The sequence below is a fragment of the Mytilus californianus genome, unplaced genomic scaffold, assembly GCF_021869535.1.
Source record: "Mytilus californianus isolate M0D057914Y unplaced genomic scaffold, xbMytCali1.0.p SCAF_7, whole genome shotgun sequence".
In the NCBI taxonomy this organism is placed as follows: domain Eukaryota; kingdom Metazoa; phylum Mollusca; class Bivalvia; order Mytilida; family Mytilidae; genus Mytilus; species Mytilus californianus.
This window is the reverse complement of record NW_026262723.1, coordinates 112254060-112267083: the sequence shown is the minus strand read 5'-3', so window position 1 is coordinate 112267083 and position 13024 is coordinate 112254060. Positions and strand designations below refer to the sequence as shown.

The 13024-nt window shown below is 31.0% G+C and overlaps 1 long non-coding RNA gene across 1 annotated transcript; it reads right to left on the bottom strand.

Moving 5' to 3' along the window:
- Positions 1 to 2217: 2217 nt before the first annotated feature.
- Positions 2218 to 12167, bottom strand: LOC127708023 (uncharacterized). The gene is made up of 2 exons (XR_007985122.1): positions 11835 to 12167; positions 2218 to 2803 (listed from the first exon to the last, which is right to left on the bottom strand). It is a non-coding gene; the product is annotated as an uncharacterized LOC127708023 (long non-coding RNA).
- Between the last annotated feature and the right edge of the window lie 857 nt (positions 12168 to 13024).

Genomic DNA, 13024 nt, shown 5'->3' with positions numbered 1-13024 from the left:
ATAAATTTAACATTGTCTCATGAAAAAGAATGATCATCGTGGATACAAATACCTTAATACAGTAACAGTAGTTTACAGATATTTAAATCTCAACAAGGTTGCAAACAACCACTTACGACATCTCATTAGGCCATAAACAAGCGAGAAGTGATCGTCGACAGTTTAAGGATCTCTTGCTATGTTATATCCTACTGACAAATAGAACTGGTACACCATTTGACTTACATCTAGAATTCACAATGAGGGTCGGTAGAGAACAAAACTTTACAACAAAAGGAATGATTTAAGCTTCCCAATTGTGAACTTTCCATTTTTATGTAGCAAAATTTTAGCAGCGCCTGAATATGAAGTATATATCTTCCAGTTGATCGATATTTCAGAGCTTGCATTTCCTATCATGATTTTCTTGATAGAAGGTTGCTGATCACAAATCATCCCTTCGCAATTTTTATAGACGCCATTACGTATTGGTTGACCGTTATGGAATAACTGTTAAAAGAGGACGACGGATATGTTCCAATTGTCGTAACCACAATCCAGTCCTCTCTTCCTCGAATGTGACCTCCCAAATAAGACTTATCACCGGGTATGCACTTACATGAGCAACACGACAGGTGCCACTAGTGCAACAGGTTTCACCCCTGGCTTTTGTGGGGTTTGTGTTGCTCAGTTTTTAGGTTTTTATGTTGTGTAATGTGTACTGTTGTTTGTTTTTTTGTAGTTCTACTTTTGCCTAAATAAAACATTAAATCAATATTCTTCACATGAAAAGTCCGTTTCTATGTATGTTGGCGTTTGCTTTTGCTGTAGTTCGTTCAGTGATTTTGTTGTTCCGTTGTTTTCCTCTTATAATTGATGTGTTTCCTTCGGTTTTAGTTTGTTACCCGTATTTGTTTTTGATTAATAGAATTATGACTATTGAACAGCGGTATACTACTGTTGCCTTTATTTATCAAAATGGTCCTAGTATAGATTATATCGGTAAAGTATATATAAAGATTGCAAGCCTTTATAAAAATAGTTCTAGAATAAAATATATTCGGGAAAAACACTCTTTCACAAAATTTAAAAATGACAACGTTATTTTTGGGTACCTTAACAATGCACCATTTTCAAGAAAATTTGCTATCTTTGTGTATAAAATTGAGAATGGAAATGGGGAATATGTCAAAGAGACAACAACCCGACTAAAGAGCAGACAACAGCCGAAGGCCACCAATGGGTCTTCAATGCAGCGAGATCATCCCGCACTCGGAGGTGGTCCTCAGCTGGCCCCTAAATAAAATTGTGTGCTAGTTCAGTGAAAATGGACGTCACACTAAACTCCAAAACATATAAATGAACTAAAATTAAAAAACATACTAGACTAACAAAGGCCAGAGTCTCCTGACTCGGGACAGGCGCAAAAATGCGGCGGGGTTAAACATGTTTTGTGAGATCTCAGCCCTCCCCCTATACCTCTAGCCAATGTATGATAAAGAAACACATAGCAATACGCACAGTAAAGCTCAGTTTAAAAGAAGTCCGATTCCGATGTCAGAATAGGTAACAAAAGAAACTAAGCAAAATGACAATGATACATAAATTAACAAAGGACTACTAGCAGTTACTGACATGCCAGCTCCAGACCTCAATTAAACTGATTGAAAGATTATGTCTTCATCATATGAAAATCAAGTACAATCCCTCCCGTTAGGGGTTTAGTATTATACCATCATAAAATATATGAGAAGAACATAACCCGTATCATGCCAACAACTGGTTTTAGAATAAATGTGTTTATTTCCGATGCAAAGACCCTATGAGTGAATCAATATTAATACCAAAATATGCAATCCTTAATGACTTGACAACAGTATCGTAACTATATCCTTTCCGAATAAGTCTGTTTAAAGGTTTGGTTAGCTTTTGATGTGAATGCCGACATTTTTGTGCTTTGTAAAGGATATTACAATAAAATATTGGATGTATATCTGTATTATCTCTTTTCTTTTTTTTCTGTCTTGCTTTGTTAGATGATTTTCACGAGATTATTATCTGAAAATTGCAAAATGTTTTTAGACCACTAAAGACCTCAAACTACATTTGGCAGCTAGTCTGTAATTCGCATGTGTAATTTTTCTTAGATAAAGTTCTTTATGCATATTTTTTTAATACACATGTAGTTTTTTTTAAAGTAAATAGTGAACTGTCCTTGCTTTTCTTATTTTATTAAAATGAATGATAATTATGAATTTAATTAAAAAAGAGACAAGAAAAAAACAGTTACATGTCCAACATTTATTCGCAATCTTGTTTAAAAATCATGTTTAACTGTTCCTTTTCAATTTTATGTAGTGATGTATATCTTTCAGTGAATTAAGCACGGTATGAATAGTTCGTTCCCTAATTATTTTGCTTTTAATCTCTCAATCACAGACAGTTCTGATTGACGTGCATTGTACACGTTGCTGTGATTAAGACAAACATGACAGTAATACGAAGAGGTGATAATTGCAAAGATCAATTAAACGATACTGAATCATGGGTATTTTTTGACATCCGGCCGACCAAATCTATCAACACACAACGATCTTCCAATATCCAGATCATACTGACATGTTCTGTAACCAAGGTTAAAGTTCATTGTACAAACATGCCCCATTTTACACGCTGAGTTAAGGAAACACATTTTGTGTGGCATACATAATCCATTTTCACAGGAGCCATCTGGGCATCCTTGTTTACAGTTAAGCCTGGGATAGCAAATAGCTTTAAAGGCACAAAATTGATGTTCACAGCATCCGTCTGAACAATACTGATACTGAAAATAGAAAGATAATTGAATGTTATCATGAGGGAGGTTTGTCCTTTTAAGTTCTATTACATTCCAAAATAAATCATAAAGAAAATTTTTCACAAAGTAGTAGCTTATTTGCTCTTCAATATTTGTATTATGTCTTGGAATTTCATATAACTGCATCGTGCATCATTGAAGATGCATTAATGGTCGTAATACCCATCTGCTGCAGTAAAATCAGTACCGTTAATGTCATTGCACCCCAACTTTTTTTTAATTATACGAGCTCCGACAATTGGTTCCAGAATATTTTGTGAACTGTAAAAAAACAACTTTTTCGCAATCCAATCGGTAGAGCTGGAATTAAATTTTATGGTCAAAACATACATTCAATTGTTAAAGGTAAAATAACAAAACTACGGAACTCCAAGGAAAAATTCAAAACGGAAAGTTCTTTATTAAATGGCAAAATCAAAAGCTCAAACACACCAAACGAATGGAAAACAACTTTAACTGATTATACCTTTCACTTAAATACAAATTTTATGTCCTGGACCAAGATGAATGCTTTATGTCTTATCGTTTGCGGTTCAAATTCTGTATTTTTGGTACATTTCACATATGTCTTATTTGTCAGTATAGTCGAGTTACTCGTGGTTCGTCTACAGTGTTTTTGTTTCCTGTTGTTTGTTTCAAGTCTGTTTACTGTTTGTGTGGTCTTACATGATCTTGCCTTATATTACAGTTATTCTATTTTTATTTTCTATAATTATGTATGTAAAAGTTCAGATAATTCATTAGCTATTTCATTTATATGATTTTTAGTTTAAAGCAACTATATGCACAGGGTTTTTTTGCTTATACACAGTTTTGATTTAGAAGAAAAGCCGACATGGTTAGAAAATACAAATAATAACACCAATATTGGACAGCGGTATACTACTGTTGCCTTTATTTACCTATTCAAAATGCCATTATTATCACTTTATTTGCTTAGATTCCTTAAAAACACACCCGAACAGTTCCTTTCACTGTCCATTCATTTACCATTTCCCTACTATTAACCTTATTAATAATATTTCAGTATAAAATCTAACATACAATCTTTTCATTACCTGAGCTAAAATTCAGAAAGTAATTGACAGACAGAATGATATAATTCAAAATGAACAACTTGATTTTAAAATCAGACTTTTCACAATTAGTTTTATATTTTAGGCACCGTGTTCATTGAGGATAGGGTTAGAATCTCACTGTTAACAAGATTTGCTTACTAAATTCGATTTTTATCAGTTTTATGGCACCCAAACGGGCCATTAGGTTATAAGAATACAAGAATCTTTCATTGTAATGGTTCGTAACTATATTCTTTTCAATTAGTAATTATAAGTTTCTCATTTAAACACCCTATCAAAGTTATCTCGGAATCTTTTTGACATTTTCGTCTTCGAACATTAAACAATCACTCTCTACATATGATATAAGCAATACCGAAGTCCTAGTTTAGATACTTAAATTTGTATAGTAAAATGTCTGTATTCAGTTGTCCATCACGAAAGGTTTTAGCAATCTGTCACGTTTAAACTTTACAAGCAGTATCCGGATAATCCGATTTACTATGTATTTGTGTGCAAGGTTTTTGGTGGATATTTTTTGGGGGGACGGGGAGGATTCTTTGGTTTTTTTCATTATTTATTTATTTATTATTTCTTATTGTTATGATTTTAACTATCATTGTTTTCATTATAATTAAAAGTGTGCAAAGGTACTTGTCTCTTGAAATATATACATTTCTAGATGTAAACCACAAAATTGCTTGTACTTCAATTTTGCGATCTGTGTGCAGTCTAATAGTGTTTCTGTTTCAATTTAGTTATAATATTCATTTACACCTTTGTAGTAGTTTACATCAAGAATCAAGATGTGTCGTTTAAATCTACTTGTGTATTTTTTAAATTTAAGTTTTGTTTAAATACTTTTTATACGAGTTGACAGTAGTTTACCATTGTTTTAAATTTGAAATAAACCAAACCAAGAGATAAAAACCCTTAAGAAATAACATTAAGTCCAAACAAAAGCGTGACCGAATGCATCGGAAGGGTGAGCGTCTACTGCATGTATGCATTTAACGGCTATAAAATATAGTAGCCCACATTTTACATGAATTTGAAATTGAGAAATCATTATGGTTTGAATACAATCTTCATTCTATAGTATTTATGCAACCAGTTTTTAAAATTATATTAGATGAATTTTCAATTTGATGCAGTCAAAAGTTTATTCATGAATATTTTACAAGTGACATAAATATGATAGACGTTGATATCAACACAGTACATCGTAATGACGGTGAAACAAAAAAGATGAGCTAACTACAAAAATCCCTTTATAAGTTGTTTGTCACTTCCTTAAGATTTAAGATTAATTAAAAAAAAAGTTTGTACATTGTTATGATTCTTATAAGAATTCAATATCTTAGAAGAATTCAGAAGCCTTTGAAAGTCACCAATGTTGAATTTTTTTGTGCGGAGATATAATGCAATACACTAACATATTTCAAATCGGTTCTGTCTGGTAATGAGGGAAAAATAAGAAAAGAAATGATAAAATTTTGGAGAAAAATATACTCCAGTTACGTTTAAAAGGGAAACTATATATTAAAGAAGAGATGATAAGAAAAGTGCTCAATCGATGCAATTTAATTTTTATTTAGAGGGATTCTATTCATGGTATTAAGTGAACAGAATATACCTACTGTAAAACTATTCTTGGCCATGGTTGTACTTTCTCAAGAAACATGTATTTGACAAGAAGTAAGACATAAGGACATTGTTTTCTACATTGACAATTCATACGTTGGACCAAACATTAGAATTATAGCAGTGGGTATTTATTTTTTTTTTTTTTCGAGACTTAAATCAAATAATATGTTGTATTTACATAGATTAAGAATATAATTATAATAGTTTAGTATGAGTAGGAAACTCATCATAGACACACAGAATGTATGTAGATCAGTTTTATTAACAACGATCATAAGTGTATCAATAATTTCTAAACTTAATTTTCGTTTTAAACCCATGCATTTATTGGCAATATCAGACAATTCTGTGGAACACATTGTTTATTGTAAAAAATCTGAATCCAAAAATCATAAATTGTTAAATATAGATATTCACTAATGATCTCTCTATATCTGACATATTGATGTTTTATAAATGAAATCAATATTATCTACATTCTGTCATCATACATTTTCCTTGGAGATTATATATTCTGGAAAATACCCAACAGAATTAAAATTTGGCAACAAAATAAAAATTGTCTATTTCACTAAATTCTACCCTTTTATTCAAAATCCGATATGGAGATTATCTAAACATTCTCATTAGACTGTTATTCCTTAACAATATTAGTTCATGCGTTTAATACCAGTTTCTTTTTCTAAGTCGAAAAATCCTTACTAAGGAAACACGATGTTTTCAATTCAAAATACTTGATAGAAAAAAAATATGGATATTTCAATTGACAAAATATTGAACAGATATATCATGTTCAGGAGGGGTATTTGCGAAAAATACCAGTCGAGAGAATGTTAAATTTCGCGAGCCGTAAGGTGAGGGAAATTCATTCTCAAGACTGGTATTTTTCGCAAATACCCCTCAAGAACATGCTATATCTGTTTAATTACACCGAATGTTAACGTACAAAACGCATTGATGATCGTGACATTACAAGCGTCCAGTCGGATAGAGTATTTTTTGGCAAATACCACGGCAGAGAGGGTAAAAAAGGCATATCCTTTTTGCATATACCCCGGCGCTGTTTAAAAATGAACGATATTCATTTGATAAAAGTAAATTGGTGAAAAATACACTGGCTATCAACCAATCAAAACCCAGGATTCTTACATAAGGTGTAATTATGGTTAAAATGCTTTATGTGTGCTCCTTTCTTAGTCGACATGTTCTTGTACTTATATAAGCAGAACTGCATCATTCTTGTTCTCGTTTATTTCACTGAATTTGAAAATAAGGACACTGTATGCACACAGAGGTGTGGTTTATAACTCGTACAGTCTTGAGGAAGAACGACTGAAATCGTTACTACATCAGTTTGACGTTCACCATCACGAATTGGTTGACCGATACCATCTGTCTGCGTCCCAACTCACTAGCGACATAAAGTTGCAATGTTCTTACCAGAATAGTAGTCTAAACATTTAATTTGTTTTCTTAATCAATCAATATGATTTGAACAACAATAAAATACTTTTGTCTTAATTCATATTTTGAATTTTTCTATTGAATATTACCGTTATGGGTAATTCAATATCAGGATCAATGAAAAAGATGCAAAGATTTCCTATTGTAAACTTATCGACCACATTATTTAAATTGACGTAATTGCCTCGAAATAGAGTTTTCATTTGAGTCAATATTGCGCAATGTAGACGTTATGTAAGCTCTCTGACTACCCTTTTTATGTTATATATGTTCTTCTGTCTATCGTATTTACTACTGGTATATTGTGTTTCTCGAAATTATAACGAATTTAGATACGGCAATTTAAATGGCATGTTTTTACTTCTACTTTGCTTTAGCAGACCGCAAGAAGTAGTGTCAATCCCATCTTATCAAGAAAGCATTGAAGGAGATTTGAGACAATCAACAGATAATGACATAGACGATGCCTGTCATTCCGTATTCATTATACACGCTATGTCCGCACAGGATATTACAGAGCAATTTAAATCAAAACTAATGAAAGTAAAAGTAAGCACCGAACTTATTAGTCCTTCAGAAATTAAAACTGTATTATTGTCGAAATACGGATTTATATAAACTCACAGAGATTTTAATTTCAAAAATTCAGAAATGTCATTCTACAAGGAGTACACTGTATATAAATGAAATCATTATTCACTAAAGGCAACCAGACGTGATATCGAATATGTTCATTTTTTTTTACTACGGTATATTTTTAAAAGTTTTTCGTTATTCGTCATGTCATTATTAGTTTATTTTTCGAATCATGCGTTTAAATATCCCTTTGATCAGCTTAGATTTGTAAAGAAATACAACTTTTGACATATGTAATATAAATCAGTTGATTTATTTATACATTTTAAAATGAAATCACAAAATGAAACTTCAAAAATGCTGAAACCGCGCCTTTGTCTTTTCCTTTCTTTTCCGTGTTTTTTTTTTTTTTCTACTTGAACGTAAGGTATAGAGTTTACACTTGACAGTAAAAGGGTTAAATATCGTCGATGGATTATCATCTGAATGTGAACTACTTTCCTAAGTATATAAACTCAACATAGAGCAGTGAAAAGTACATCATATCAATTTCTCTTGGAAAATAAATTTGTAAATATTGCTATTATGAAATGATTACTAAAAAAACAACCATATTTTAAGGAAATAATGAAAAATTAATGTACAACCGTAAAAAAAATATCAAATTGTCCTAGTAGAATTATGGACATGGCTATTTTTACATAGGAAAATTTAAAACATGGACGTTTTCACGTAGTGAAATTAATCTGTTCACTCAAATATCCGACATCAGAATAAAAATACAAGTAAAACATGGCAACGCAACGGTACATAGATGTATAAATCCGTTAAATTGCGTCAAGAGTATTACTTTCTATACATGTGAGTAATTTCTGTAAGTCTTGCTAAGAATTTTATTTTGGACTCTATGTTTAATGTATTTAATTTGAATTATAAGGGATCAAAGTTATTTTACGGAGTTTACTGAGATTTTATTATATAATGAAAACACATTGCTTATTCTTATACATTTTCATTTAATAACTCAATGCAAAGATGGATGTTTCTAATTTCTTTCGAAGACAAATCATCAATCAATTTATAAGACGCTTAGAACGTTCAGTACATTTCCCGAATAGACAAATCCTGCCTTGAATATTGACGTGCTAATGAATATGAAATGTGCGTGACCGTTACATATTTATATTTATTCCTTGTAGCAAGATTTGGTAGAAAGATATTTGATAAAGATGTGCTAATAATTGAAAGTGTTCGTATGAATTGATTACTACACACTTGGGAATGGAAATCAAGTTTGTAGCGTCTCAAATTTTGTAACTTAAAGAGTTAACAACACTTAACGTGAGCTACGTTTTTATATTGGCATGATTTGAGTGATATTTCTATTGTAACTGCAATGTTTGAACTATATTTTTTAGATTAATAAATCTCCTTCAGGTAAAATTGACCTAAGACGGTTTTGACTATGCTTGTTTTTGGTTTCCCGTTTATATGATGGTTGCTATTACATAAAAAAAAGTTATGATAGTTTGCGTCATGAAATAAATATGTAAATGTTTAAACTTTTTATCTATAGAAATATTTTCATACATTTTTCTTTTCTCTATAGTTTCATCTTATTGATTTTTATAAACACAACGATTATTGCATACAGCTTATTGTCGTGAAATGCAAGTTACACGTAGTGTATAACAGCTGTTAAGGCCATGTTTGAATGGCAGACCTTTTGTGAATTTGACGTTAATAGATATAAGAAGATGTGGTATGAGTGCCAATGAGACAACTCTCCATCCAAGTCAGAATTTATAAAAGTAAACCATTATAGGTCAAAGTACGGTCTTCAACACGGAGCCTTGGCTCACACAGAACAGCAAGCTATAAAGGGCCCCAAAAATTACTAGTGTAAAACCATTCAAACGGGAAAACCAACGGCCTAATCCATATAAAAAACGAGAAACGAGAAACACTTATGAACCACATCAAAAAACGAACTACTGAACATCAGATTCATGACTTAGGAGAGGTGCAAACAAATGCAGTGGGTTTAAACGTTTTAGTGGTACCAAACCTTCACCCTTTTTCTGAAACAATAGTGTAACATCACAACATAGAAAGACACACTATAACATATCAACTGAAATAGCTTAACTCAATCAAAGGACATATTAACACCAGTGAACATACACTGAACAAATAAATTTGACCTATAAAACAATGTAAATACAAAATAAATAAACTAAGGGAAGAATTATAAAAGTAACATGTTATATCGGTATGAAATGTTAAACAATTTAAGAAAAACAATATGCTCGAACAAAAATATGAGCCATTTGCAATTACTTTAAACACAGGTAAATGAAAATAATTTTGTTGTTAGATTTTCCGAATAGATCATTCGGGAACAAAGAAACGGAAGATATCAAAGAAGGAATCAAAACTCATGAGCCGAAGAGAGACCACCAAAGAACAGTCTATAAAACACTGCACAAATAACTAAAGACTGAGCAACACAAATCCCACTAAAATCAGAGGTGATATCAGGTGCTCTGAAAGGATGTTATATCCTGATCTAGATGTTGCACCCGTCGTGTTGCTCATGGTTAATACAAATTTGGTGTTTAGTCTCATTCCATGAGTCCATACAGGAAGGAGAACTGCTACGACAATTTAAACAATTACGTGATCGACTGTAACACAGATATTCCATAACGGTCAACCGACTCATGTACAGACTCATGTTGGCACCCGTAAAGCATTTCGAAGAGAAATTAACCACTAAGAATCATTGGTTCAATAAATTCCTTGTATGCAACATCTCTATCAAGAAAATCACGATAATACCTACGTTGGCTTTCTTAAGAATTAAGAGAAGTTAGACTATTTCTTTCAATCTGTATTTAAGATTAGAATGAGGAATAAAAGTGCAAAGAGTAAATAAGTCAAATGTTTTATTTTGAAAGAGATAACATACGTTGTACTATTGCAAATGGAAAGAGACTTTGGTTGTAGGAATTCTAAAAGATTTTTGTTTTCTATGTGAATTCCAATTTTGAATGCCCTTTGTTTACCAAATATCCAGAAATCAAATAATTGTCAATTATATTTTATAAATAACAATTTGTCATTCGAAGATTAGTCTCATAAAAATCAAATACAAATATGTGTGAGAATATATATTCATTTTTGTTTTGATCATCTCTTCCAACGTTTTTATTAGGTTTTGGATTTTCAAATATTTCGACCTAGAGCATCACTAAAGAGACATTACTTGTCGAAATGCGCCTCGGGTGCATAAAAAAAATTAGTACCGTTGATTTAACTATTTTCTTATCTTGTGCCAAAGTTTTATAGATTTGTTATAACAAAAAATATTGAAAATAGCCAAAAGTCCTAAGGTTCAAATTCACAAACTAGAGTATCAAAAGCACATTAATTATCATATTGATATGTCATTTGATGGGAAATGAGTAGAGGAAGGTTTGAACTATATAGAACTTAACTTTGAAAAATCACTAGATATACGGCTTTCATGTATTATCCAACCACGGTTTTAAGCAAACAAAAATTATGATGTTGTATAAAATTCTCAACATGTTCATGTGCTACAGATAAAGAATGTGTTCTCATTTTTATCAATGTTTAGCTCAAGTTATACTACGTGCAAATGCTTACGAAAAAGGCTGAGAGCTTATAATATTTATCAGTTACCACGTTACTTTAATTAATATGACAATGCAATTGTATGGGAAAGTATGGCATAGTTAACAAACATGATGTTTTAAATGGCTATTAATGTAGTATGAACGGCTGCTAATTTTTAATGTAAAAGCCAAACAAATATGATGTAAAACCTTTATAAAAATAACACATATTGAAAGGCATCGAGTATATCATATATAAGTCGAAAAAAGGGTAAGTTTTAAAAAGACGATAACGCGAAGTGAAAGTCTTTTTCTTTAAGTATGCATGATCAACAGCTTCTCTCTTGTTTCTCTATAGTATCGCATTTACACATTTATCATTTAATGAATAAGAATGCTATGCAGATTTAAAATTAATGTATATTTTATCAATAATCTAATAATATTGATCAACACAATACAATCAATACACAATTTAACTTTAAAGAATATGTTTCTTAATTGCAATTAATTTACAAAAATGTGTAACTTATACCTTAGCCGAACATTTCTTTTAAGGTATATAGAAACATAATATCAGTGAATGCTGCAGTGTATAATGGTATAACTTACCCGTCCACCGTTCGTTGTTCTCAATATCAAAAATAGGCAAAAAGATAAAATAATATTTCTCATTTTAAAAACTTCCATCCCACTTGTAGCGAAGCCATTTCCGTCATTAATTCATCTCGGAGTAAAGTTACGGAAACCTTGCATGCGACAATACCTCGGCTTTTTATTGATGATCGAAGACGTCCAATTCCATAGAGTTTTACCGTATGCAACCTTCCGCTATCAGTTATTTATAAGCATATATAGATGCTTTATTAATATGTTTCACTGGGGGAGAAAATACGATATCAATAACATATAAATATGACAAAGAGCAAATTATCAAAGTTTTACGTCAACTCCAAACTTCATTAGAGACAATCTCTTCCTGGAAATTCAAATAAAAAAATGACATTACACGATGGTTGCTTTTCAATTGCTTTAATAAAATACCAACTTTATGTATCCTAGCAACACAAATTAAATTATGAAATATTTTACGTAAGTTTTATGGAATTTTAAAATTAAAAGACACATTATCTTTAAAATCACGACTGAATGCAGATCAATACAATTAATGATTTATAAAGGAAATTTAGATTGCCTTCTGTTAATATGCATACAAAATTCGATAACTCATTTAAGTTCAGTTAGAGACGTTTCTACTAGTTGACAGGCTTTACTGTTTTAAGGTAAAAACACATTATAAAACATTTAACGTGTTTGAAATATAATTCGTCAACAAAACGGCATTACCATCTTAATAAATATAACATCGCTGTAGATGTCGAAATATTCAGTGAACAAATTCGGAAAAATAAATCGAAGCGTAAAATGTACCTAAAAGTTAATAAATCTTGCTGTTTATACCTCATTTTGATTGATTCTTCAAAAAAATGTATGAGATTTTTGAGATACATTTGCTGTCACTAAAATATCATGAAAAAAATTAGTATAAATAGTACTTTGAGCAAATATGTGAGTCACATGCAAAGTTATATTTTGATTTCTTTTTGTTTTAATGAATACTATATTAATTATGTTATTTTGAAATAACATTCTAGAGGAGTTATGTCTTTCAGTTAAGTTTGATATAATTCACATCGGTACAAGTATTCTCATTAAAACTTATTTCACGTCTCTAAGAAAAAATAAGATCCTAATTATTTTTGCAATAACAATGATACTCCTATATCAACATCCGTTTAAAT